This window comes from Coptis chinensis, chromosome 2 (genome assembly GCF_015680905.1).
Source record: "Coptis chinensis isolate HL-2020 chromosome 2, ASM1568090v1, whole genome shotgun sequence".
In the NCBI taxonomy this organism is placed as follows: domain Eukaryota; kingdom Viridiplantae; phylum Streptophyta; class Magnoliopsida; order Ranunculales; family Ranunculaceae; genus Coptis; species Coptis chinensis.
In genome coordinates, this window is record NC_141457.1 from 86,651,943 (window position 1) to 86,668,173 (window position 16,231).

Consider the following 16,231-nt stretch of genomic DNA (forward strand, 5'->3'; position numbering starts at 1 on the left):
AGTAGAATCGGTGGATTGTAGTCCACAGGTGTTCAGTGAGGAATTTCATTAACAGAAGGTTGCAAATTAGGGTCAACGAAAGATTTCCTCGTCAGGGCCTTTTCAATTTTAATGGCAAGGCTGAAAGGTTCGACTCATTCTCAAAGATATGGGAAATGGCTGTTTTTGTATTTTTTAGAATACTTGTGAAATTAGACTGCACTCAGTACAGAGTATTCCACATCAGTCAATTGTATTCAACCTCATTTTACAATAATAGTGTAGAAAATGATCCATTTGGGTATGGACTGTATCGTCTTAATCTACACTGTGAGTCTGTCACCCTTGCAACCTGAGAGTCATCAACGGATGTACGTCGCCAACTCGCAAGAGTGCAACGGAATTCATGTCAATGCTTTCAATCTATAGTGATGGCACATCATTCAGATTTCAGACCTTTCCCTCATCGTCTGATTGTCTCAACGGTCCAATAAAGGCATCTACCAACTGAATTTGCATCCGAGTCCTGCATATTACATATCATAGTAGAACTTGTAGGTCCTCAAATCAACTATTATGAATCGGACTGCACCTATGCAACCCAGTATAGCAACAACGGAGAACCAAGTAGCAATGGTGACGTTAAGGACCTTCACTGATCGCCGCCACATTGTATTCTTTGGCATTCTACCAGCTTTGAGATATGCTAATGCAGGGAAGACAAAATCTAGAGGAGTAAATCCAATAGCTCCGCATATGGAAACAAAATCACCAAAGAAAGGCATCGCTGCAGCAACAGTCGTAATGGTAACCATGTATACTGACTGATGTATAAACCAGGCGCACCAGATAATTACGAAGGCGGAATTGCTTGGGATAATTATCAGATAGCATCCTTTCCTCAAAATAAGCATAAGTTGGCCTGCAGTATATCTACTCCAAAGTAACAGTTAGATAGAACATTCAAGTTGCAAGTAAGTCTGATAATCCAGAGGAATTAGTAGCTTAAACTACCTGATAGCATCCTGCTATTTGGATAACCGCAAATATATTCGCCATAACAATAGGCCATTCTGGAATTCTGAGAGAAGCTAGGATATATGGCTGGACTTCTGATCCAAATGCCCAGTAACCACTGAAAGCTAACTGCCAGTATGTCAGAACAATGATTCCATATGCTGCTGATACGCCTTTATATACATTCTTTTTCGCAGGTTCCCTCACGGTGCTCTTTTAAACAAAAAGATAATTTGTTGGTCTAACAGAACCTGTACATATTCACTAATGTGCTGTATCTACTTGTTTCCCCAGACGGTTGAATGAGATATGAACTTTTTACCTGTATTTCTGGTAGCATTGCATCTCCAAATGAAAATGCAATTGCTCCTAGGGCATTAAAGGCTTTGAACGCCTTAGCCGAAGAGCTTCCCTGTAAGTCATAGCTAATTGACTTCCTATCAATCTTTTTCCCTGCAAGAGAAACTACAGCTGTGGGTAGAAGCTCTCGTAGCGTTTAACCAAGAGGCACATTGGTTTTTCCTAAAAGAGACCAACTAGGACAACTCCTCAAATGGCGATAAAACAAATTGTACCAAGCTTACCATTATAAATAGAAACACTAATAGTTGTAGCGGCAAAACCAATTGTGCCGAGTGTGCACAATGCATTTACCCACCGCAATGAATGGATATCAGGGAGCTGAGATAGAAGCAACTCAAAAGCTCCAAAGAAAATGATGAATTCCTGTAACGTTAAGGTACTCTCCCTATGATAGTACTTGTAAACTGCCTGTCAGAATTAGGAAACAGGGAGTATATTACGTTCTTGGTTAGTCCTATGAAACTCACAAAATGCCATCACCAAATTAACTAACCTTTAGGCTGCTTCCAGCAGCAATTTGGATAGCAATGTTGTTTCCCAAAGAGGCCACCTCCTGAAAAAATGTAATAGACCAGTAACCCCAGGAGCCTTCAAAGAATTGAAAGATGAAAATGTCAAGAAACCACTAGAGATGAGAAATGGTGCCAGCCCATATGTCAACATTTGAATATTATTTTCAACTTAATTACATTAATGAGAAATCTTACTAAAATGTGTTTAAATGCATCCATAATTGCATATGTACAACTCTAATCACTATAACTTTGTTGTATAATGTGTGAGTAGTTATATTACCGTATAGATCTATATAAAACGATAGCGTTCTTACGAGTAATAATAAAACTACAGAAGCACTACTCACCAAAGATACTCTTTCCTAGCTGCCGATATGTAGTTTGTTTTTCCCCGTTCCACCTCCATAGAGATGCAATTAGAAGACTAGAGTACCCTGTAGCTAATGTTCCACCCACCAAACTACTAACACCTGTTAGTAAATCATAAAAACTTCAAGCATGCAAAGTTGCAATGAGAGAGAGAGAGAATACAGGCAGTGTCAGAGAACAGAATTACTTCATTTTCACATTCTGTAAACTTTTAAGTTTTAACTAAATAATGGACCCGAATTTTGTTAGGTTACTTGGACATAAAGTATAGTGCTAGTCTACTAGATATGTCTTTCAAATTTAAATTCGCATTGATAGTGTGACTAATGCAGAGGGAATACTTCACTTAGCAGGAAGGATATTTAGGCAGGGGTGGGATGAAGGGATTATACAGTAGAAGGCATTATACTAGACGATAAAGGGCAAGGTGAAGATAGAAAAATACCACAAGAAAAGGACTATCTGCACGCTGTAGAATTGAGCAGTAACGACTAGGCCATCGGGGCCTCAGCTAGACTGAGCTAGAATATTATGATCCAGATTTATTTATTATTATTATTATTTTTATTGGCATCTAGATAAATTTCCAGCTGAAGAGAATTTAACTAGTGAAGCAGTGAACTTATAATAGGAAGTTGATACTATATGCTCTCTTAGTATTGAAAAGCTTATAGCCTACAAGAACTCATACATGATGGTACCCTTTACGTTTCTTTTAAATCACTTAACCATTAAACAAAGAGAATTTCATAAACTTAACGAAATTTTATACGCCCAATAAACAAAAAGCTAGGTACTAATATAAAATAAGTATAGTTGAACTTTGTGAGGAAATTACCAAGGGGCCAACCAAGCGAAGCCAGAGCGAAAGGCAGAGGGGCATAAGCAGCTGGTGTAGCTATCGTAGTAGCAACATGGAAAGCTGCGTGCTTCCAAGTCCCTTTACCTCCATCAACAAATGAGCTTTCTCCATTTTCAGATTCCATTTTAGTTCTGATCCTTCAGTTTTAATTGTACTGTTGCAGTTCTTGATAGAAGCCGCTGAAAGTCTGTTTTAGATACGTTTTGGCTTGTTTTTATTGTGAACTAGCGCTATAAGTGTGGAAGTTTGTCCTTTTTTTAACTTTGTCAAACGGTTTTAATGTTTTATTAAGCCTTGGACATTGGTGCCAAGTTTGTTGACTGCGCTACTTCTCTTACACCACGCCTTCTTTTTGGCTCGTGGTCCTTCAGTTAGAACTGTTTTTTGGTATTGCGTCTGTGCGAAAAGAACATAAAAATTGATTTGTGTACAAGTTTGCTGTGCAGCAAATTGAGATTGTTTGAACTTGAAAGGAGCTTTTTTTTTCTCTCACTTGGTCACTTTCAGTGCAACTGAAATGCAAATTCGCATTGCGACAATTGAAAAAAATTCATATTGCAATCAAACACTTCCATCACTCTTTCCTTTCTTTATTACGAAACAATCCTACAGCTTCTACTCAATAACTCATTCAAAACTTCAACTTCAACCAACACGGTGTGTACACACAAACTAAAACACCTGAATACCTGATGCTTATTTTTGTTCTTTCCTAACATATCATGGCTTTCATGGTTGTGTTACTATATAAGTCTGCATCATGTTCACTTCATTTCCATCATATATGCATTTCACAATCTTCTTGTCTAGTACGTGCAACTTAGCTTATTTTTACCTACAGTATTATAGCTGAAAATGCATGGTCCATCATTAATTATAATGAATTCGAATTGGTTTTTCGCCATTTGTGACGTGGACGGAGATGGAAAGATATCACCAAAAGAGCTCCAACATTGTGTAAAAATGGTATGTGGGGATGAGATATTCATATTGCAATCAAAGGGATCTCTTTCCCAGAAATTGAAAAAACTACTACCTCGTCTTTGGCAAATAAGAGAGCTTGCCAGTTGCCACGAGTCCATGACCATATACACAGGCACATTGATAGCAACCAGTATCGTCTTAAGATTTTGCTAACAAGTGCAAGAAAGTAATTGACGTGCTTGTGAAATTCACCTTGGACATGTGTGCAGAAAATAGCTATGCTCCTGCTCGACTATTTTTAGCGATTAAGTATAATTCTCTCTATTTGTCCGGAAGAAGAGGTAAAAGCGTAATAAGTGTTGGGGATTACACCAATACCAATCGGTTCCCCCACTACACAGATAACTTGTATGAACACACTTCAACTCCAGATAAATCTCAAATATCACCAACTACCTATACTAACATGCCCAACTCGCTAAACAACTATTAACAACAGATAATAATGTAAAAAAGTAAAAGCAAAACCACAACACAAAAGATTTACCGTGGTTGCCAATGATGCCTACTTCCACAAGAGCCGGTTCTTAATAAAATGGGAAGGAAGATTACAATCTCTCCTTACGGTCTCTCTCACCTTACTAGATCACTCTTATCTCTTTTACGGGGTTGTATCTCAGAAAAGGTTCTCTCTTTGTTTTAGTCCGGATTCCAATCCTTCCGACTTGTTTGGTTCGTTAGGTTAGGTTTTCCAAAACCTTGATTTTGGTTTTATCTCCAAAACCAAATTAAGGGAATCTTGTAGCAAAGCCCACGAAAAATAGACTGGGCTGGCGCTTCACTCTGGCGAAGTCGCTACTGAAGACTGGAAATTTGGCCTTGGCTTCACTTTGAGCGCGGGTCGCCTCTATGTTCTTGGAACTCGAAGGCGAAGTCGCTTCTATCGAGCGGCGGCTTCGACTTGTGCGATGCCGAATCCGCCGTTTTCGTCGACTCGGTTTCTCCTCATGTGAGGGATAACTCCACAATCTCCCCCTCAACGAGCGGTGAGGGGATACCTCCATGCAATTGCCAAATCAGCGGGGGAGTGTCGCCATTCGGCAATAGCACAACAAACATCAAACTTACCTTTCGGTAAGACTTTGGTCATCATATCCGACCCGTTCTTGTCGGTATGGATCTTCTCGATACACAAATGCTTGTCTTCGAAAGTACTTCTCTAATCAATGATAACGCGCGTGTATGTGCTTGGATCTAGAATGAAAACTTCGGATACTTGCTCAAGTGGATGGCGCCTCGACCGTCACATAGAACTACAAACCTGTTTTACGCTTTAGCCCTAGTTAGATGAAGAACCTCTTCATCCATAGCAACTCTTTGCAACACTCGATTGGCTGCAATATATTCGGCTTACGTAGTGGGAGGCAACACACTTTTGCAACTTAGATTGCCAAGAAACTGCTCCCCCGCAAAAGTAACCATATAACGGGAGGTGGACTTCATCGAAGTCAACATCACCGCCATATGCGCATCGTGTAGCCTTCAAGTAAGGGCTTACTTCCACCAAAGCACAAACATGATTTGGAAGTGCCTTTGAGATATCTCAATATCCACTTAACACCTTCCCAATGTTCTTTACCCGGTTTGATGAAATCGCTTACCACCCCCAACGGCGAAAAGCAATATCCGGTCTAGTACACACCATGGCATACATCAAAGCGCCCGCTGCGCGGATGCATAAGGAATCTTTTCCATCGACTCGCTCATGCTCACCCTTAGGACACATCTCTTTGGTCATGCGGAACCGCCACCGTTTTATTAACCGACCGGGGCTTTTGATCCATGTTGAATCTCTTCAACACCTTCTCAATGTAGCTTTCTTGAGAAAGCCACAACTTTCCACTCTTTTCATCACGGTGATCCGTGATCCCCAGTATCGCTTTGCTTGACCCAAATCCTTCATCTCAAAGGACTTACTCAAGTCTTTCTTCGACTTGGATATCTTGTTGATGTTTGGGCCAACTATCAACATATCATCCACATACGGCAATAGCACTATGAAATCCCCATCCGGAAATCTCGAACAAACACACAATGATCGGAAGCGGACTTCTTGTATCCTTGCTTTCGCCATAAAGGAATCAAACTTTATGTACCATGTCTCGGTGCTTGTTTTCAATCCATACAAGCTCTTTATCGGCTTGCATACTAGGTGCTCCTTGCCTTTGACCTCAAACCCTCGGTCGGGTCCATGTAGACATCTTCTTCAAGGTCTCCATGAAGAAAAGCTCGTCTTAACATCTAGGCCTTTCAACCTCTAGGTTCATACTTGCGGCCATACCCAATACCACGGGATAGAAGTCATCTTCACTACAGGGAGAAAATCTCATCAAAGTCAATTCCTTTCCTTTGACCGAATCCTTTCACAACAAAGGCGAGCTTTGTGCCTTGGGTGAGGATTGTTCTCCTCATGCTTGACTTTGTATATCCACTTATTCTTGAGAACTTTTCTCCCTGTGGGTTTCTCAACTAACTTCATAAGTGTGATTCTTATGCAAAGAATCCATCTCGTCATGCATGGCCTTCAACCACTTTTCTTTATGCGTACCTTCAAGTGCCTCTTGATAGTACATAGGTTCTCCACCATACGATAGTAGCACGTGATTTATGTGGTGGATACTGGTTGAAGCTAGTCTCTCTCTGTCGGACCTCCTTGCCCCATCTGGCGGTGCCCCTCGGGAGGATGCACTTCGCTTGCTCGGTGGTGGTTCATGCATCTCATCCGCATCTTCTATACCAATAGGTTCTATCCCATCATGAGCAATAGGATTCTCATCATGAGCTTCAAACTCATGGTTCTCTGCATTCTCGATGCCTTACGCGACGTTCCGGTAGGAACTTCGGTTCGAATCAACAAGATCATTGGTGAAAGCCGTAGCTTCTCACCCTCCTCAAAGTCTGCTATGGTTTGGTCTTCTAAGAACACAACATCTCGACTTCGGATTACCTTCTTGTTAATCGGATCATAGAGTTTGTAACCAAACTTTTCATCTCCATAACCGGAAAAATGCACTTTGCTTGGCTTTGTCATCAAGCTTGGATCTCTCATCCGCCCGGAATATGCACAAATGCCCCGCACCCAAATACCCTCAAGTATCCATAATCAACATCTCTGCTGACCATACTCTCTGCGGATAATCACTATTCCGGAGGCTTTTCTTGGGTGACGGGTTGATCACATGCACGGCATGCGCATTGCTTCTACCCCGGTAGCTTCTAGGTAGCTTAGAGTGAGATAGCATGCATCTTATCCTCTCTACAATGGTGCGGTTCATTTCTCTGCTATTCCATTCATTTGCGGTGTCTTGGGAGCGGTGCGCTCATGGACGAATCCCATGACTCGGCAATACTCTTCAAATGGCCCAATGTACTTTCGCCCCATTATCGGCGAATACACTTCAACAACTTCCGGTCTCTCTTTCCACCATCTTTGTGGAATTTCTCAAACACGCCAAGTACTTCATCCTTGGTCTTCGGACTATAGGCCCATATCTTTCTTGGACGATCATCAATGAATGTCAAAAGTACGGCTCCCCGGGTGGGACTTCACTCATAGGACCACATAAGTGCGTGTGCACTAGCTCAAGGGCGATTGTCCTTTCGTGAGGCGGGAATCTTTGGAAAGACACCCGTGTTGCTTTCCTACCAAACAATGAGTACATGTACTTAAATGTGTACCTTTAATGTCCGGCATGGCCTTTTGCTTAGCAAGAACTTCCATCCCTTTTTATGCCCATGTGACCGCGGTCTCTTGTGCCACGGTTCGGATGAAGCTTCTTCTTACGCGATTCGCTACGCTTTACACAAACTAGCCCGTGTTTTGTAAAGAGAGCAAGTTTTCTTTCCTCCGGTCGCTACAATGGAACCTGCGCTTTCGGTTTCCATACCCCGTTACCAAACGAGTTTACAAAGCCATCATCATCTAATTTCCCAGCCGAAATTAGGCTTAACCGTATGTCAGGGACATGTCTTACATCCTTGAGTGTCAAGGTGTAGCCGACATTGGTTTGTACATGAACATCTCCAATGCCTATAATCTTGAGACACCACCATTTACCCATCCTCACTTCACCATATTCACCACGGTGTAGGTAGTGAAGAATCCCTGTCGCGGTGTGACGTGATAGGATGCTCTGTATCTATCACCCACTCAGTATCGACATGAGGTACTAAGGCAAAGACACACCACAATCGACACAATTCCTGGGTCAGGTCGTCGACCGGTCGCGGTAGTATCTCCGCCTGTGTTTCCGTTCCTGCGCACCATGTCTTCATGTACACGGTTATTCTTCTCATCCCTCTTCGATTCGCGACTCATATCCGAAGTGGCCTTTTTGTGGCACAATAGTAACATGCCCTACGCCTTAGGAGTTCTAGCTTCACCCTTAGATTTTTACTTCATCATCACCTCTAGAACGAGATGGTTTTCGCCCGACCTCTCCCCGTTTCTGTGAAAAGGACCTCTCGAAGTTAGAAGAGCCGCTTCTTGCACTCCTTCTAGTCTCCTCATTCAACAAAGGCGTGGTAGCCATCTCCATGGTAACAATTCCATCCTGGGCGCTCCATGTGAGAAACCGCTAATGTCTCCCAACTTTCGGTAGAGAGCCTAATAGAAACAAAGCCTCAACCGTCTCCCAAATTGATCTTCATCAAATGCATCGATTGATGATATTCGTACTTCATTAAGATGCTTTCGGACATTGAAGAACTTCTTGGTACCGTGGTTCCGCAAACTTCTTAACGACTAGCACTTTGTTTCCACCGACTTCCTCTCATAAAGGTCTTCGAAGTTTCTTCCATAGACCAAGGTCGTAGTCTCTTGGGCCACATGGTGAAAGACATTAATCGTCAATCCATTTGTCGAATGTATCCAATCGCTACGTCAAGCTTTTTCCACTTCGGCCTCAAATTTCGATTCTTTTACGGTTTTACTCCCTCATTCTCAATGGGAAGTGCCAAGTCCTTGCGTAAAGATAGCAAGTCTTCCATCTTGGCTTTTCGGATGGTGTAGTTCTTCCTATTCGGACTCATCATAATGAAAGTGTTCACGGAATGGTCCATCTCTACAAGTTATTTAACCTCAAATCTTCTCTCGGGAATTTAGTCAAACACGCCCGACCAAGATTCGGATAACACCCTAGGCTATTCTAACCAAGGCTCGATACCACTAATTTGGGGATTACACCAATACCAATCGGTTCCCCACTACACGATAACTTGTATGAACACACTTGACTCGGATAAATCTCAAATATCACCAACTACCTATACTAACATGCCCAACTCGCTAAACAACTATTAACACCGGATAATAATGTAAAGCAAGTAAAAGCAAACCACAACACAAAGATTTTACCGTGGTTCGCCAATGATGCCTACTTCCACAAGAGCGGTTCTTAATAAAATGGGAAGGAAGATTACAATCTCTCCTTACGGTCTCTCACCTTTACTAGATCACTCTTTATCTCTTTACTGGGGTTGTATCCTCGTAAAGGTTCTCTCTTTGTTTTAGTCCGGATTCCAATCCCCGACTTGTTTGGTTGTTAGGTTAGGTTTTCCAAAACCTTGATTTTGGTTTTATCTCCAAAACCAAATTCGCGAATCTTGTAGCAAAGCCCACGAAAAATAGACTCGAAAGCGCTGGGTATCGCCACTCTGGCGAAGTCGTTTGAAGACTGGAAGCCGGCTGGTCAGCTCTATGTTCTTGGAACTCGAACGGGAAGTCGAAGCTCTCTCGAGGCTGGCGGTGGCCTCGACTTGTCGCGATGCCGAATTAAGCCCGTTTACGTCGGCTCGGTTTCTCTCCTCATGTGAGGGATAACTCCAACAATAAGAGTATAAGACAACCATGTGTGTAAAAGAAAAAGTATCAACGATCCTGGACAGCTGGACTTCAAACGGCTGGTCTCTCGCCCTCTCCCCACAGTTTAATATTTCAGTAACCTGAAAATTGAAATGCAACACTTTTCGGTTATAGAAATTTAGACTGCGTAGTATGTGTTTGTCTTAAAAAATAAATTTCTTTGTGGAAATTTGTGTCAATCATTTCTATAGAACTTCATAAAACAAAACAATAAAAGAATGAAAATGCACGAGTTCCACAAAGATTTAAAGAACTTCTGAAAGAGACGATTCCTCAAAATGTGAAAAATTATATTACCAGACTTGATGTTCTCTATTTATACTAATCTATGTCTGAGGAACAAACTAATGATGACCAGGATTAGTTACAACGACAACTTACAAAGCAAATATACTGCTATATGTTGGGAAAACGATATCAATGGATCCATAGTTTGTGCACAAGTAATTCGGCCGAGAGCCCAATTTTTCTAAATATTTTCGTCGTAAGTCTATTTTAATTTTAATTTTGCCACAAGTCTTATGTAAATTTAAATTTACCTACATATGACTATATGAAAAGAAAACTGTGTAAATTAAAATTTTCATATGCAAATTTAAACTTATATAAGACTTATAATAAAAAAAGGTATTTGTTACTGCCGACCCAATTTGTGTTGGGGACTCAAAAAAAACGATTATTACAAGTGTGCCATTGGTTTCAAAAAATAAAATAAAAAAAATTATTACAAGTATGCCATTGATTCCCAAAAAATTGAATTCCAAACCCCAAACTTAAACGACCCGCTAGGTCGTTTGGACTAAGTCCCAAACGGTGTCGCCAAATCGTTTGGGACTTAGTTCAAACAACCCGGCCACACCGGTTAATAATAGCCCAAAACTTTGAATTGAATTTTTTTCAAAGTTCAAATCCCAAACCATATGGCCATATCGTGCGGATTGAGTCCAAAACGATGTGGGTATGTCGTTTGGGATTTGGACTTATAAAAAATGGCCACACCGTTTAGACTTAGAAAAATCCCAACGATATGGCCACACCGTTTGGACTAAGTCTCGGCGATATGGTCACACCGTTTGGACTTAGTTCAAAACGATGTGACCATGTCGTTTTAGGATTTGAACTTTCAAAAAAATTCAAAGTTCGTTTTTTGAGCTCTTAACCCGGTGTGGGTCGCGTTTGGACTAAGTCCCAAATGGTGTGGCCAAGTCGTTTGGGACTTAGTCCAAATGACCTAGCCGGGTCGTTTAAGTTTGGGTTTCGAATTCAATTTTTTGGGAATCAATAGCATATTTGTAATAATTGTTTTTTTTTTGGATTTTTTGAAAGCAATAGCATATTTGTAATAATTGTTTTTTTTGTGGGAGTCCGCCCAATACAAATTGGAGTCCGGCAGTAATAAGACCCTAAAAAAATGATTACATGAGCCCGGTTTGAAGGGGTGTGCAAAGATCCGACATAACCGATAAAACTGACCGACCCGACCCAAACTGAGTCATACGGGTCGGTTATATATTTAGTTCGGTTTGGATCAGTTTGATATCTTGCAAAACCGACTAGGTCGGTTCAGATGTCAGTTTAAATATATAAAACCCGAGAATACCCGACCCGACCCGCTATGTGTTGTATACACACGTAATCTAATCCGATCCGTTTCAAAATTCAAACAGATCTACGAGATCTCTAGATCTATAATGCCCCATGCCCCACGTGTAGCAACCCTAATGACTAATCCTTATCACTTTTTGACTTTTTTGTAATAGCAGCCGCCACTCCACCCCCTCCCATAACCAGTCCTCCATTTTTCACCACCACCACCAATCCTCCACTACTCCAGTCATCACCACAGCACCAGTCATCATTTCTCATATATGATTTCTTTGATTTCATATATATAAACATTATTTCTTTTTTCTTTGTTTTGTGTAGTTGGATCTGCTTCCATCTTCTTCCCTTTTCTGTTCAAACCGAAAAACCGACATAACCGATCCAATATTTCGGTTCGGTTTCGGATCACTTTTTGTCTAACTTCGGTTCGGTTTCGGTTATGTATATGTGCAAACCGAAGATGTCGGTTCGGTGGTCGGTTTAGCTTTAAAACCAACCCAAACCGATCCGTGCACACCCCTACCGGTTTGGGACTTATGGTGAAATGAAAAATCAATGTGGACTTATTGCGAAATTATTATTGGGCTTTGTCTTTGGGCCATAATCTCTGGTTTGTATATGAACACCCTAAAACTCTAATCGAAAAATCTAAGTTTTTATTACAACCAACAACTTCAAACCTAAGTTATGGAATTAACTATCACAAACAAATAATGACAATGTTAAGTAAAAATATAACACAATGATTTATTGTGGTTCCGCCAATGATGTCTACTTCCACAAGAGCTAATAATTTTATAAGTATGGAAAAAAAATATTGCAATCACTCCTCTCAAGTCTCTTCAACACTTATTAGATCTCTCTTCTATAATCTCTCTTTACAAGTTTTATCACTTAGTAAGGGTTTTATCTCAATTTTGATTGCTCTTAAAATTGGTTTTATTTCCTGTATGTTATGGGTAAGAATCCTAACTTAATATATATAATATTATGAAATTTTGGTGTAAAATAAAATTCCGAATCATCTCGGTTTACCGGCGAAAAACCGATACCTGTGCAAGAGCATGGGGCGTGCTCCCCTCTCGCCAGACATATTCGAGAGCGTCCGCCCTTGTGAACAATTAGTCAACACTCATGTCATACTCATGAGGGTGTGCGCCTCTTGCGTAAACTCAACAAGTCGATCAATACTGAATTGACATTACATGGCGAGGGACCACCCAACCCTATGGTCTTCACTAATTTTGGGTGTCCTTTTGTCCAGCTTCATCTTCTTCTTCAGTAACTTGATGTAATTGATCATTAATAATTACAAGAATTACTGGGAACAATAGTAAACAAGTAGCAAAAAATAAAGTACAACCAATAAATCAATAGGATCATCATATCAACTGTAAGGGAGTAATATTCTCATTGAGGAATATTAAGCACGCATTGAGCATAAGTAGAGATCGTAACGAACTCATATCATTGACCTCCAAGATCGATTCGTAAGCAGCTAGCTTCATGCAGGTGGTACACTTCAGCTTGCTCCAGAATACCTCCAGTCGAATAGACGACCTCAAGCAGAACGCTTTGAGTGATGACACCATCCCTTATCCAGATGTAATCATCATCAGGGCCATACCTGTACTACCAATCACCATAATATATGAACTACTGCACTTACTCCCAATCATCACACAATTCCTACTAAAACCAACCTAACACTCATTCCCAATCTCCACCCTACATATGTACATGTCAGTGCACATGTCTCGTGGATCTACATCTTCCAATGTCTATAAATACCACCTACATGAACTACGTGAGACCTGATTCTTCTCTGCCCCCAGAATCAAGAGAAGATACGTAGACAGTTCACTCAACAACAAACTCGGTCTCTCCCAAATCCGATCCCATTCTCCTTCTTCCCTTATATGTAAAGGAAAACTAAAACGTACCTTTACATTGGCACTGTCTGTGGTCTCGATCTCTTGAGAAACTACTTAACAAATCTTTAAACCAAAAAGAAAAAACACTCAAACCCACGAAGCATGGCAAGCCTCGAAGCTCAAATCCAGAGTTTGGCAGGTCAGCTAGGAACGATGAATGAGCAAATCACTTTTCTCAGATAGGAGAATGTCACTTTCCGCGCGCAAGTAGACACGCAAAATCCACCTGCTATCTTAGCAGAGGACGACATCAACGAGGTTAATCAACATATTAACGAATTGTCACAAAGAATTGACCAAAGTGCAGTCAAGAAAGACGCTTCCCAGATCGTTCAAAAGATGATGAAGACATACCGGGCGTCTCCGTTTGCTGTTGAGGTACTTAGCAAAGCTTCTCCTCCAGATTTCATTCAACCATGTTTTCCAATGTATGATGGTTAACACGTGGCTCGATATATTCAAAGCTTGGCACTATATAGTGCACCAGAGTTCGATCACCTTCACTATCGTTTGTTTCCCGCCAGTCTCAAAGATGGCGCACTCGATTGGTTTTTTTCACTCGAGCCAGACTCGATAAAGACCTTCGAGCAGCTCACCGATTCGTTTTCTAGTAAGTACGTCCATAACAGGCGTAAAAAAGCTGATCTTGATTCGTTGTTCCAGCTCTCACTGGGCAAAAACGAAACAATTCATGAATTTCTAGGTCGGTTCAAAACCGAACTACTATGCATGGAAACTGGTATGAAAGAGTCCTTCGCCACCCTGGCATTCTCCAAAGCCTACCATGTGCGCAACACGGCACTCGCCAGATCACTGATGAAAGAACGCCCCGAGACATTATCTGAGCTATACGCTCGAGTTAACAAGTACATTAAGCTACAGGAAGGCCTGAAGCGCTAAGGCCTACCAGAAGAAGAAGAGGTCGCAGCAATATCTGACGACCCCCCAACTTAAAAAAAGCGATCCCGACAACAAGAACGGAAGTCGGGAAACAGAATGAACAACAACCGTGAGTTCACTGTTCTCACACGATCTCCCAGTTACATACTGTAAAAGATTAAGAAAGCTACCTATTACCGACCTACTGTACGACAACCAGAAGATTGATTAGGCATGCTTTATTGTGCCTTTCACCGAGCCAAATGTCATGAGACCGATGCGTGTTGGGGGCTAAAGCATTACCTTTAGGACCTCATCGAAGCAGGACATATCAAGCAGTACACCAACATCGTTGATGGTGATCTGCGCTATAAGCTCATGGCTCGCAGAGTGCGCAGTCGATCTCCACCTCGCCATGATCGTCACAATGTCCAAGCTCGCTCCCATAGCAGAGGACGACAAAGAGATCGCTCCCACCATGAACGTCGTTAGCATTCGTCAGATCGAGACAACGACAGAACCATTCACATGATAACGTTTCCAGACGATTCAGTAACATCGTCTAGAGAGAAAAGACGGCGTGTAGGTGCCCTTCAAGAAGTTTACCATTTTTCTTCCCAGGCCACACCTGCCCCACGCAGTTCCAGTCACAGTTCAGGTGATATCACTTTTACGGAGGCCGACCTCAACAAGGTTTGCCTCCCACACAATGACGCACTTGTAGTCCACGTCAAAATTAGCGGCTGGACAGTCAAGCGCATCTTGATAGATCCCGGTAGTTCATGTGACATTCTGTTCTACCATACTATTCAAGAGATGAATTTGCCCAAGTCGGTCTTCACAGATCCCATCGCTCCTTTCTACGGGTTCAACAGCTCCAGAGCCGATCCAATCGGTGACATCATACTCCCAGTTTCTGTGGGATCTAGAGAGGACAAAGTCAGCTTCAATACCGATTGGGCTCAGCTTGTAAATTTTTTAGCAATGAATAAAGATGTTTTCGCTTGGTCGTATATTGATGAACCAGGTATAGATCCTAATGTTGCATGTCATAGACTAAATGTAAATCCTAATGCTAGGCCAGTTCGTCAGTGACCTAGAAGGTTATCTCTGAGATTTCAAAAAGCAATCAATGATGAGGTTGACAAACTCAAGCAAGTCGGTTTCATCAGAAAGGTCGACTACCCAGACTGAATCGCTAATATAGTAGCAGTTCCAAAAAAGAATGACACAGTTCGTCTCTGCGTTGACTTCACCAATGTTAACCAAGAAACACCTAAAGATAGCTTCCCTTTGCCTAAAATTGACCGACTTATGGACCAGACCTGTGGCCATGAGCTCCTGTCATTTATGGATGCATACAGTGGATACAATCAAATCCCCCGCTCGAAGAAGACCAAGAGAAAACATCATTCATCATCGAACAAAGGAATTTCTTGCTAACGCGTCCTCCCGTTTGGCCTCAAGAACACTGGAGCGACTTATCAACGGCTGGTCACTGACATGTTCCAGGACATGTTAGGGGATACCATGGAAGTCTATATCGACGACATGGTTATCAAGAGCAAGAAAGCAGGTGACCACCTCACTCATCTTGAGAAAGCGTTCTCCAGGTTACGCCGGACTCAAATGAAGCTGAATCCAGAAAAGTGCCTTTTTGGAGCGTCCTCAGGGAAGTTTCTAGGGTACCAAGTATCACAAAGAGGGATCAAAGCTAACCCAGACCAAATCAGAGCATTCTTGGACATGCCCGATCCACAGATGAATAAGCAAATACAAAAGCTATCAGGAATGGTTGCAGCACTAAACTGATTCATATCCAGGGCGTCAGACAAATGCCGACCGTTCTTGCAACTTTTTA

General features: G+C 41.7%; 1 pseudogene across 1 annotated transcript; it reads right to left on the bottom strand.

Annotated features, from left to right (window-relative positions):
- Nucleotides 1-149: 149 nt before the first annotated feature.
- On the bottom strand, nt 150-3,435 carry LOC147518577 (GABA transporter 1-like; annotated as a pseudogene). The gene is made up of 7 exons (XR_015211835.1): nt 3,082-3,435; nt 2,222-2,344; nt 1,853-1,947; nt 1,581-1,767; nt 1,319-1,449; nt 994-1,209; nt 150-912 (listed from the first exon to the last, which is right to left on the bottom strand). The product of XR_015211835.1 is annotated as a GABA transporter 1-like (transcript).
- Nucleotides 3,436-16,231: the final 12,796 nt, after the last annotated feature.